Source organism: Microtus ochrogaster, chromosome 8 (genome assembly GCF_000317375.1).
Source record: "Microtus ochrogaster isolate Prairie Vole_2 chromosome 8, MicOch1.0, whole genome shotgun sequence".
Classification (NCBI taxonomy): domain Eukaryota; kingdom Metazoa; phylum Chordata; class Mammalia; order Rodentia; family Cricetidae; genus Microtus; species Microtus ochrogaster.
In genome coordinates, this window is record NC_022015.1 from 70,691,937 (window position 1) to 70,704,042 (window position 12,106).

Consider the following 12,106-nt stretch of genomic DNA (forward strand, 5'->3'; position numbering starts at 1 on the left):
CCTCTCTCCCTCCCTCCCTCCCTCCCTTCCTTCCTTCCAGTTTTTCATGACCAAGTTTCTCTGTAGCCTCGGAGCCTACCCTAGAACTTGATCTGTAGACCATACCGGTTTCAAACTCACAGAAATCTTCCTGTCTCCGCAAACCAAGTTCTGGGATTAAAGGCAACATGCACTGCCACCGCCAGGCTAGCACCTTTCCTAAGAGCTGAACTGGTCTTGACAAGATCGCCTAAGTAAATTGGGAGCATGAGGACCATGGGAGAGAGTGGAAGGGGAAGGGAGAGGCAAGGAGGGGAGGAGAGGAAAATGTATAGCTCAATAAAATCAATTAAAAAGAAAAAAACCTTTTTTTTTTTAAAAAAAAAAAAAAAGAGCTGAACTGGAGCAAAAAAAGAGCTGAACTGGAGCTTCATTAAGGCTTCATGGACCAGGAAGGCCCACAGCGCCCCTCTGGAGAACAGTGCTGCTTTTTCCTCCTGTCTGTTTCATGTATTTCTGGCCAAGAGTTGCAAAGTCCAAAAGGTGTGTCTAAGGCTTCCTCCATGCTTGTTAAGTGGGTCTGCAGGATGGTAGTCATCTCGGGGCTTCCTCTATTTCAGAGCTGGAGCTGTCATGGACCTTACTGCTACTGCTTCTTTGGCTGTGACCTCTTTCTCCTTCTACAGGTGGCTCTGTTCAAATTCAGCTTTAGCAGCAATGGCTATTTGCAGCTTACGTTTTGTCTCCTTTGAGGTTACAGGCACTTTCTCCAAGCAGCCTATAGCAGCTGCTGAACTCCTGCAGCTGAGTGCGCACTGGTGACTTGGATGATAACATGTTTTGTAGTATATAGCTACATATTAGGTAATAAATACTAGTAACAAATTAGGTGTTCAGTGGCACAAGGGACCCATTCGAGGGGCACGTAGGAGATAACATAGATAGGATTGGCACACTAATTAGCTATAAGTTTTGAGGAAGAGGTAGACAAATGGAAAGATATTTCTTTAGTGGAATATCTTTTGAAATTAATTGTTGAAAAGAGTCACTGTAAACTATTCTTCACCATAGCAAAATAAATTTTGTGTAAATTCCTATCTAGAATATTCCAATGAGTACACAGTGGAGATGAGGCAGGGTCTAACATTATTTGGGAATTATAAATGGCCTCAGAGGACACTGGCATGCTCTTCTCTTTGGGATTCTCTGTCAATCTAAAGAATTTAATTAGTGACACCCCCCCTTAAAAAAGGCTGAAAAGCTATCAAATGAACAGTAAAGACTAAGTGAAAATGGCAGGGATGTAGGCCACTTACTGAACTCTACAGCTTGAAAATGGCTAACTCAGAATTGAACCAAATGAAATCAATCTCATGCAGTGGGTATCTAACATGGATCTTGAAAAATGGCTCAGTGGGTAAAGATTCCTGCTGCCGACCTGATGACCTGTGTTTGATCCCAAGGACCCACATGATGGAAGGAAAGAGCCAAGTCTCCAAGCGGTCCTCTGACCTCCACGCGTACCACATGCTTCCTCTTTCTCCAACACTAATAATCACAAGGTTTTCCAACATTTCTTAAAAGGGCAACATTTAATAAGTTCAAAACTAAGGAGAAATTTTTTAATAAAATCCACATATCAACTGAATGACTAATACAACTTGAATTTAAAATTTAAATGTAGGGGAATAAAGTAAACACCTATGGTTTTGTTTTGTTTTGTTTTGCTGTTTTCCCTTAAGATCACTGAGGGAAATGAAATTTTAGAAGGTGAAAATGGGAAATTTAAGTACTTTGAGAAGTGGTATAATTTCTTCATCAAAAGCAAGAGGCAAAACAAAAGAAAAACCACCATGGATTTCTTAAGCCCACACAATTTAGAATCAGTTGGGAGTATTTATGTTTCTAGGAGGAACCATAAAATAAAAAGTAAGATCGCTCAAATGTGTTGTCCAAAGGCCAAATAGCAAACACTTCTTAATCCAGGACAGCCATCCTTAGTAACTATCTACATCAGATGTACGTTTGAGCCCATATCTTCTTACACACATAATGACCGTTTAATAGGAAAAGTTGCCCAGGTTCTATGAAAAAGTCTAGTGCAAGCTAAGAAAGCTGAACAACAGAAACATTAAGATACCTGCCCTCTGTGCTCAGGGGCAAAGAGAAAAATTGAAGACCATCATACATCTGCTGCAAAACGTTATCCAGCTTTATCCCATTCCAAATGCTGTGACCTAAGCTCCCAGAAAACAAAGCAGGGGGCATGGAGTGGGCCCCACCCCAAGGCCAGTACCTATATCAAGATAAATTTAAGAAAATTCTATTATAAAATTTCAAAGATAAAGCAATATCCAAAACTGTATGCACAATATTATCTCAACAAGTTTAGCAAGTAATGTGTTCTGAAGAACAAAAAAACAAAAACAAAAAGAAACAAAAACAGCATAGAGGAAAAGATGCCAAAATCCTGAAGTGCTTCTGTTTTGTCAGTAAGATTATTTTGTCTTCTACATACTGAAGTGTGTTTCAATGGACTTTACACAATGTTTATATCATTCTGTAAATTACCTATAATTCCTACAGTAATTAACCATTAGTTTTATAGAAGGAAAATATTAAAAGAGAAAACAATAAGAGTGAAGTATATAGTGTCGAGGGAATAAGTCTACAATAGCTTTTATGTCATCATCTCCTCTGAACATTAGCATCATCAAAAGTATATGATTATGTTGTAACAACCATAGCAGCCTAAAACTTTACTTCCCCAGAATTTAGTCTTTTCTGTTCTGTTTTTCCTCCATGCAGATTTGATAAAAATATCCATACTAATTTTATATCTTAGAAAATCATAAATGAAAAGGGAAAGTAATTAATATGCAGTTGAAGCAAGATGCATTAGAAGAAATGACCAAGAGAAGAACTATTTATGAATAGGTAGAAATGCATCTAACATGCCCAGAGAGATAAAACTGCAGCTCTCCCTGCTAACCAGCTAGACAACATGAAGAGGGTGCAGTGGAAGGAGAAACGGCCGGCACAAGGAGTGGAGAGCGGGAAACATACAAACCTTGAATGTTTCTTTATTTTCACATAGGATTCACAACATTCCTCAGAAAATTCAATTTAGTTGCCCCGTTCTAGCTTGCTAACCAGAACCAATTTAATTTTAAATCTACATGCAGAGCCAAGGGGGACGAAATATTTGCAATTACTTTTAGCTCCCTGTTGGAAGACAAAATACGATTTAACCAGTTCCGCTCCGGCTACACGAGGCATCTAGGTTTGTCCGAACTCTAACTAGTAACCTTCCCCTAAGAACTGAAAAGCAGAAAATTGTACCAAAATTATTTGCCTTTTTTAACCACTTAATAAAAATAAATTTTGAGAATGTAACAAATAGTTTTTGAGTTATCTGCTGAGGGCATAAAATAGTGGTGCACAGGAGCAGTTTGTCACACAGACCTTGTCTACCTTTGCTATAAATCTGTCCATTGTCACACTCTAGTTGACATCTAGTTAGGTGATTTTTCAAAGAACTTGTTTGTTACTACACTTAATGAAGAGCAGAAAACTGGTATACGATTCCCTTGTTTCTCAGATATCAGTCAATGTGTTTTGTTTTGTTCATTTTTTGGTCTTATGTTGAACTGTGACAGATAGGTAAACAAGCTGATAAAATCAAGTGTTTTCAAAAAGGAAAAGTTATCACATTCATGTATGCTTTTGGGTTGACACAAAACTTCAAAAGGTGTCTGGTTCTGCTCACAGTGCACACAGATTTATTCCAAAAAGCATAACAAAGTTTGTTTCTTGATTTCCATCAACATAAATAGACCGACTGAGTTTGGAGAACATTTACATTTTGGCAGATAATCAGATCTCATCTATTCTAATTAACCGTCACACAGGCTGGCCTCTGCCTCTGCACATCTCAACCCCACCCAGACATTCTTTTAGTCAGTTTTTTCCTCATTAGTGTGGATCAGAGCATCTCTACAGCATCTGCCCTCACAGCCCTTTGTTCCAAACAAGGCCTCCTGCTAGGAGGCAATGAGACTGCTATAGTCTGACTGACGTTTCCCTTGAGCTACATTGTGGTTTGTCTTTATTAAAAACAAAGTAAGTCTTATATGGGAATTGCCAACTATTCTAGTTATGCCAAGTTTTCAATGTCTTGATGTTTAGGTGGAAGAAGCAGGGAAGAAGGAAGTCACTTGTAAATGCCATACAAATAGATCTACCCGTGATTATTTTATCACTGTCAATTTAAATAGAGACTCTTCTAACCAAAATTTACCATTAATCTATTGAAAATTTGAAGACTTCAGAAAGAACCCTGAGCATTTTTTATAGAAACAATCCAAGCAGAAAATAAGAACCAAACTTCAGTCACTGTAGCTCTATATACTGAGCAGTTAGTAAATACAGTGGTGAGCCAGGATTTTACTTTATACATCATCATTTAACCCAGAAGTTGATCATCAGATTCCTGGATGGATTGGAGGGGATGAGATCAGCAATATAAATTATGTCTGCAACCTGAGGTAAGGTGAGAATGATTCTGAAATCAGTTATAGAATTTATAGGACTATCCCAAATACTAATCATACCCCCATACCCTAGCTCTACCACTTAACATCTTTAAGTATCCAATTCCTCATCTTTAAAAGAAAATAATATTTCCTCATGTGGTGGTTTGAATGAGAATGGTCTCTATAGGTTCATATGTTTGAATGTTTGGTTCCCAGTTTGTAGAACTGTTTGGGAATGATTTGAGATCAGGCCTTGTTGGAGGAAGTGTGTCAATGGGAGTAGGGTTTGAAGTTTCAAAAGCCATGCTAGGTCTCTGTCTCTGTCTCTGTCTCTCTGTCTGTCTGTCTGTCTGTCTGTCCTTGTCTCTCTTTCTCTCTGTATCTCTGTCTTTGTGTGTGTTTCTCTGTCTCTCTGTCTCTGTCTCTGTCTCTGCCTCTTACACACACACACTCTCTCTCTGGGAAACAGGATGTAAGTTCTCAGTGCATGCTCCAGAGCTGTGCTGGTCTGTTTTCCACCATGGCAACAATCATGGACTAAACCCCCTAAAACTATAAGCAAGAACTAATTAAATGCTATCTTATATAAAAACTGCCTTAGGCATGGTGTCTCTTCACAGCAATAGAACAGCAACTATGACAGACCCCAGTCAAACTATTAAGAAGAACAAGTCAGTTAAGTGTTATCATGGACACTCAAAAATTGGTTCCCACTTTTACTATTACTACTACTATTTTCTTTGTACATATTGGTGTTAAGTGAACAATAAATGAACAAGTAAAAAAAATAAATACCTAGAAACAATTATTAAAAAGACACTAGACATCTTGCAAGAAAATTTCATTTCTTCATAATTTTTGTGATTTCAGGGTCCACAGGAAATTGGAATGAAGAGCAGCCATATATCACTAGGAACATTCTTCTGTAGATTAAACCCAATTTGATTGTTTGGGTATGGGTTAAATATAAATAAAACTGACACCAAATCAAGGTAGTTCTTTAAAGATAGCTCAAGAATTTAGTTCTTGCCTATTGCACCATCACACATGTGAAAATATATGAATAAATTTGACCAATTCAAAGTAGATAAGGGAACTCCTACAAAGTAATCAAGCAGATGATATTAAGGTGTAAGATTGTCAACAAAAAAGCCATTTATTGAATGTTGAAAGTGATATCTTTGGCTTCTTGTATGTATTTTCATTTTACTCATTTAACTTCCTTTGCACAAAAATTTATGAATAAGACTCTGGTAGACAATTTTGGGGAACAAAAAATTAAACTCAGTTTTTGTTCAATATTACAATTATTTATTGAGCATCTTTCATGGATCAAGTACTTTGTTGGATGCATAGATTCTAAGGAAAATCAAGACACAGCCTAGACCTTTGAGGAAAGAGTACAAATCATCATAATAGAAACCATGAGGTTTGCAGCAGGAGACATAGAAAGAAATGTAATAGAATACAATAGACATAGTGATTGATTATGAACAGAAATTGAGATAACTCCCAGAGAGGATGTGGTAGGTGACAAAAAGAATATATTCACTTTTTTTGTTGCTGTTTTTCTAGACAGGGTTTTTCCGTGTTGCTTTGGTGCCTGTCCTGAAACCAGCTCTTGTAGACCAAGCTGGTCTTGAACACACAGAGAACTGTTTGACTCTGTCTCCTGAGTGCTGGGATTAAAGGTGTGCCACTACTGCCCAGCTATAATCATTTTTTGAATGATAGTATTCTGAATGGAGTGTTATAGAATCTCTAGGTAGTTTTAACTTTCATTTCTCTTTTGATGGTTAAGGATATTAAAAACTCACCGTTTGCTTCCTTTTTGCTGACTGAAGTTTCATAATGCTTTAAGGTACTATGCAAGTTTCTGGGAGAAAAAAGTCATTAACAGTCTTGAAACCTACAAGCTATGATACCAGCCTTCCAAGCAAGATGTGCCCACTGGTACAATAAATACAATGACTGCTATGGAAATGGCCAATCACTTTCTGATTGAACTTTAGGTCTGCTTCCACAGGAGGTATTTATAGAAATAACTATAAACTGGTCAAAAGCTCATGGTTGAGAGGTCATAGGTTCCAAAGATGAAAGATTCCCAATAATGTTTTGCTAAATGGACATGGTGTCAAACTCTCTTCTAAACATCTATATTTATACCAATAGATTAGTGCTGGTCTTAGTCTTGGTCAGAGAAGTTTCTGTTTGCAGTGGCAACAATTAATGCATAAGGAATCAAAGTGAAGTGACTAAGTGATTGCTGAATGCTCAGTCCTAACTGGGACATCCATATTCTCCCTACCAAAGCGCAAAGAACATCATAGAGAAGGGGCTGAGGGAGCTAAAGGATGGGAAAAACACAGTGAAACACTTTCTGGACATGATATGGCTGTTGTACCCATGAACTCATACCAACAATGGCTACCTGCAAGAGGCTGCATGAAAATAGAATCATCGACATTCTGTTATGGATGGGTGAAGGGATCATCAGGCTTCACACTTTTCCTAAGGAATTATAAACAATTAATGGTTTCTGGGGGAGGGGAGGTCATATTCCTCAGGGGTGTAGTCACTAATAAGTTGCAGTTACTCAAATAACTATTAAATGAAGTGAGACACATGCACACACAGAAGCAGAAAGGACCTTGTTGGGAAGAAGAAAGGGTTTGGTGGGAGGGAAACGGAGAAAAGAGAGGATATGGGTAATATATTCAAAGTAAATAATGTATAAACGTGAAACTGTAAAAGAATATATTCTTTGAATAAAATTTTCTCAGGCAGGCAGCATACAGAACTACAATTAGTTTCACAGTATTGGAAGAGCGGGCAAGGAGGGAGGGACTTAGAATAAAGAAGATAATGTCAGCAAGACAGATAAAAATAAGATTATGAAATCTTCAGCTTTCAGCTATTCTGAGACATTTGGTGATTTTGTTAAAATATAAATGTTTTATTTTTAAATAAATAAATAAATGTTTTATTTTTGAGATTATAGTTATGTTATTTTCCTCTTCCCTTTCCTTCATCCAGGCTCACCCATGCACCTGCTTTTGCTTGCTTTCAAATTCAAGACCTCTGTTTCTTCAATTACTGTTGCATATGTGTGTGTATTTGTGAATGTATATATGAATGTATATATATGATATGTATGTATGTATGTATGTATGTATGTATGTATTTATTATCTTTTCCCCAAATGTATCAGTCTTTACAATGTTACTTGTGTATGTTTTTAGGGCTGACCATTTGGTACTGGATAAGGAACAAGTATGTCCTTCCCTTAGAAGACTATGTCTCTCATTCTCAGCATTCCTTAATTGCTTGTAGTTCTTTGTCTAGGTTGAGGCCTGGTAAGTTTTTTGCCCATCCATGTCTATTGGTGTCATCCTTATTCAGGTCTTATTTAGGTAGCCGCATTGATAAGACTTCCTGGGTGTAGTTCATGACATTTCTAGGAGACACAATCTCACAGCCAACTCTCCAATCCTCTGGCTCTTACAGCCTTTTTGCCCTGTCTTTTGCAATGATCCCTGAGACTTAGGTCAAGTGGTATATATATATATATATCTCAGATGGGCCTATGCTCCACAGAACATAACCAGCCACCCCAGTCTGGTAAAGCCATGGACTTGTAGGAGAACCTGTAACTTTCACCTTACTAAATCTACTTTGGTGCTTTTTACATAGTTTATGCTGGTAAGTTACTGAGGTCTCTGTAGTAAAGCTGTGTTTGATACCTGTGCAAAAGGCAAACTAAACAGAGACAAGACTAAAGGCAGAGAGAATAGACAGAGAGCTACTAATATAATCCAAAAACATGCAGATGAGAGAGTTGATTCAATGTGATAAATAAAGAATGACAACTAAAAGGATTAAAATTTAAATATATTCAAGAACAATCATTTTAGATCATCAGTGTTTAAGGGAAAGCACAGTAAGAGTGCTCTTTCAGCTTTCATCCCCAGAGAGACTGGGAGTCAGCAAAGTAGGGAAGCATTAAAATGGGAAATGGCTTGGCAGCCAAAGCATTTATTGAGAAATCAAGAAAAGAGAGTCTAAGTCCTTAGAAACAACATAAGGCTTGGTGTGTGTGGCTGACACCCTACCTGTAATCCCAGTGGTCTTTGGGGAGGGTAAGATGGCATCCCCCCAAAATATGGCTAGCCATAGTTGGTGAGCTCTGGGTGCAGGGTGAGATCCTATTTCAAAACACAAGGTAGAAAGCTGTCAAGGAAGGTATCTAATGTCACCTCAGGCTTTTGACACACAAGCACACATGTGAGCATGTGAACAAGCCCATATACAAACTCATAAGTGAAAAATAGAAACAAAAAATGGTAGTTTTACTATATTCCAAAAAAGAGACCTTGGTTGAATATAGTATCCAGAGGGAAAGAATGAGGAATTTTTAGAGAAAATGTTCTTTGAAGGGGGCAGTTAGTCTTAGGGAGGAAAAAAAAAACCACAGGAAAGCAAAGTTTGCTTTTTGGTTCACTTGACACTGCAGAAGGAGGGAGAACATGAGCAAGGAAGTCAGGACCACGAGGGGTGCACCCACCCACTGAGACAGTGGGGCTGATCTATGGGAGCTCACCAAGGCCAGCTGAACTGTGACTGAAAAAGCAAGGGATAAAACTGGACTCTCTGAACATGGCCAACAATGCGGGCTGATGAGAAGCCAAGGACAATGGCACAGGGTTTTGATCCTACTTAATGTTCTGGCTTTGTGGGAGCCTAGCCCGTTTGGATGTTCACCTTCCTAGACCTGGATGGAGGGGAGAGGACCTTGGACTTTCCACAGGGCAGGGAACCCTGACTGCTCTTTGGACTGGAGAGGGAGAGGGAGAGGAGTGGGGGGAGGGGGAGAAAAGTGGGAGGAGGGAGAGGGAAATGGGAGGCTGGGAGGAGGCGGAAACTTTTTTTTCTTTTCAATAAAAAAATAAAAATAAAAGGAAATACTCCGACTTGGTAAGACCATAAATAATAACAGATGCAGAGGCACCCTGTTCGAAGCTCCCTGCAAAAGAACCTGTTGCTAGAAGAATGGGGGCCATTTGTTGTTATCCCTCCAAATCCTCTGCATTCACTTCCCAACCTCTCTTTCTTAAACCCAGACCCATAATGTATGATTTTCTAGTGGGGAACTTCTACTTAGTGACTCCCCAGCAGCTTGGGCAAGATTCTCACAGAGTTGCACTGCAGCCCAAGGCTCTTCATCCAATTCTCTTCTCATATCTTGTCCTTTCTTAAGTGTCTGCAACACCAGCTGGAGGCTCTTGCTGCCCACTTGTGATTTTCCCCTTTACCCTACAAAAGTATGTCTCAAGACAAAACCTAATTCCCTTTTAGCATCTGTTACTCAAAATTCCTAAGCTGATACAGTGATTTAAACAGCTTTATTAAGAACAACAATTACAGGGAATCGTCCTTAAGAGAGGAGTCTCACACCTCAGCTACCCAGGGACACAAATCTGGCTGACCCTGAGGATTTTTCTGAGCAGACACAAGCTAGCCTAGTGTTCAGCAGCCCACATAGTCAGACACTTTACTCCTAGCCTACCCACCTCCCTTGGGTCATATGTTCCATTCGAACTTCCAGAACATCTTTTACTAACATTTCATGTAATTGAATTAAATTAGATTAAACTTCCCATAAAAACTGAATTGAACTAAAAATAGTGAAAACTCTATCCATAAGAATTTTATTTTGAACAAAATGAATTCTCAACTTAAATAATCACAGTCTCTTCTTTGAGCCCCAGAGGCACAAGCAATTCAGGCAGACAGCATAGTCTTCTCTTGAGTACAGCGGTCATCTCCCTCTCAGGAGAATTTGCCTTTCCTGCTGCTCACAGCTTCATCCAGCTGCCAGTAGAATATTTGGACAAGACTGTCTGAAAGTCAACACATAGGAATTCTAGTCGAGGGAGGCAATCTGGCACAAAAGCTCAGTGTGTGTAAGCTTGGGGCTTCTGCACACTTGCATGTAAATGGTTTCATTAGGTGCTCGACCTGAGTGACCAGAGGGGTGGTGTGTTTTTTCCTCTTTCTTAACCTCAGTCCCTTTTTGTAAACTGAGCTAATAGAACCTGTTTCATGCTTGTTGAGGGGGTAAAACGGGCCAGGATTGGTTATCCATTAGTACAGCTCTTGGCCTGAAATAAGTCCCTGTAACTGGGACTTATTTATTTATGTCATCATTGTTAGTGGGAGCATCTGCTCTGAAAGTGGACAGAGTTGCCATCCACACTTGGAGAAGCCAACGGTCATATAAAATGATCTGGCTTCTTTTTTGACAAGAAAGCTGAGAAGCTATGTAAGTGGCCACACATTAAGGCTCAGCCTTCACTCACAGCAGCAAAGGGGAAGCTGGCCTCACTCTGAAAAGGGACAGACAGCTGGAAAAGGCCAAAGGAGGGATTACCAGAAGATTATGGTGGTCAGGGGAAAGCTGAAATAACTATTTTAACAGACGATTTGTGCTCCAATTACCATCTAAATGTTCATGGTAAATAAGTATCCATAAAAAACACATCTGTAAACCCCAGCTTTAGTGACTGGAACTTTACATGGTTCATTAGCACATACTTCTTTGCCCAATTGTGATGTCACTTATCAGCACAGACTCTCTTTTTAAAGTCTGTTCCCCAGGAGTTGGAGCCAGTCCTTGGCCTAGGAAATCTTTTAAGTGACTACCTTTCATATTGTTCTGTTACCTTTTGCCATGTTCTTCTTTAAGGTAAAGGCTGGAAACTGAAAATTAATAGGTGACATTCATGTGGAAGACTGGTGTGCTAGATACAGCTTATCAATGGTAAAAAGAGGGTGAGATATTGGATATGATGTTCTATATCCTGTCCTTGTGTTAGATACCACAGGTCTAGAGTGAACATATTCTCGATATACTATAGACTTTTGGTATACAAAGCATTACAATATGATTCACAAATACAAATAAATCTCTGTCTTTTAATGTCTAATTACCAAAAGAAGAAAAACAAGTAAAATCAAGTTTAATAAGATTATTTCCTTAAATTATAAAATATCTAGAACATTTCAACATGTAACCACTATAAAATTATTGATGAGTTTTTAAATGTTTAATACTGTTCCCAAAGCCCATGTGTACTTTAGCCATGCCACACACCTCAATTTAGATCAACAGTCAAATCACACGTGTATGTTGCTAACAGCGACTTCAGAGCTGGACAATATACTTCAGAGCACTGGACTGCAAGTAAAACTTTTTCCTCAGGAGTTGATTGTCTCAGGCATTTTGTCACAGTGAGTTGGCAAGACTACTATTGACAGTAGCCTTCAACTTGGACTGTTAGACCCAGGAGCCAAACATAAACCTTTCTTTAAAATGCTCCATCTGTAGTAGTGGGTTATATTCCACAGAAAATGGGTTAGGACCATCTTTCCTTATATGTCATAGTATCAATTTGGCACTTTTGAGTATTATAAAATTATACATACTCTCTGAAAATACAAAATTAAGTTCCTTGTCTCTTACTCCATTTTTATTAAACCATAGCAGTAAGTGATTTTTAATCACATTTTAATTGAAAATTATTGCATATTCC

General features: G+C 38.6%; 1 protein-coding gene across 3 annotated transcripts in view; it reads right to left on the reverse strand.

Moving 5' to 3' along the window:
* Nucleotides 1-12,106, reverse strand: part of Hpse2 (heparanase 2 (inactive)) — a 627,972-nt gene that overhangs the window by 372,386 nt on the left and 243,480 nt on the right. The gene's annotated exons all lie outside the window — the stretch shown is intronic.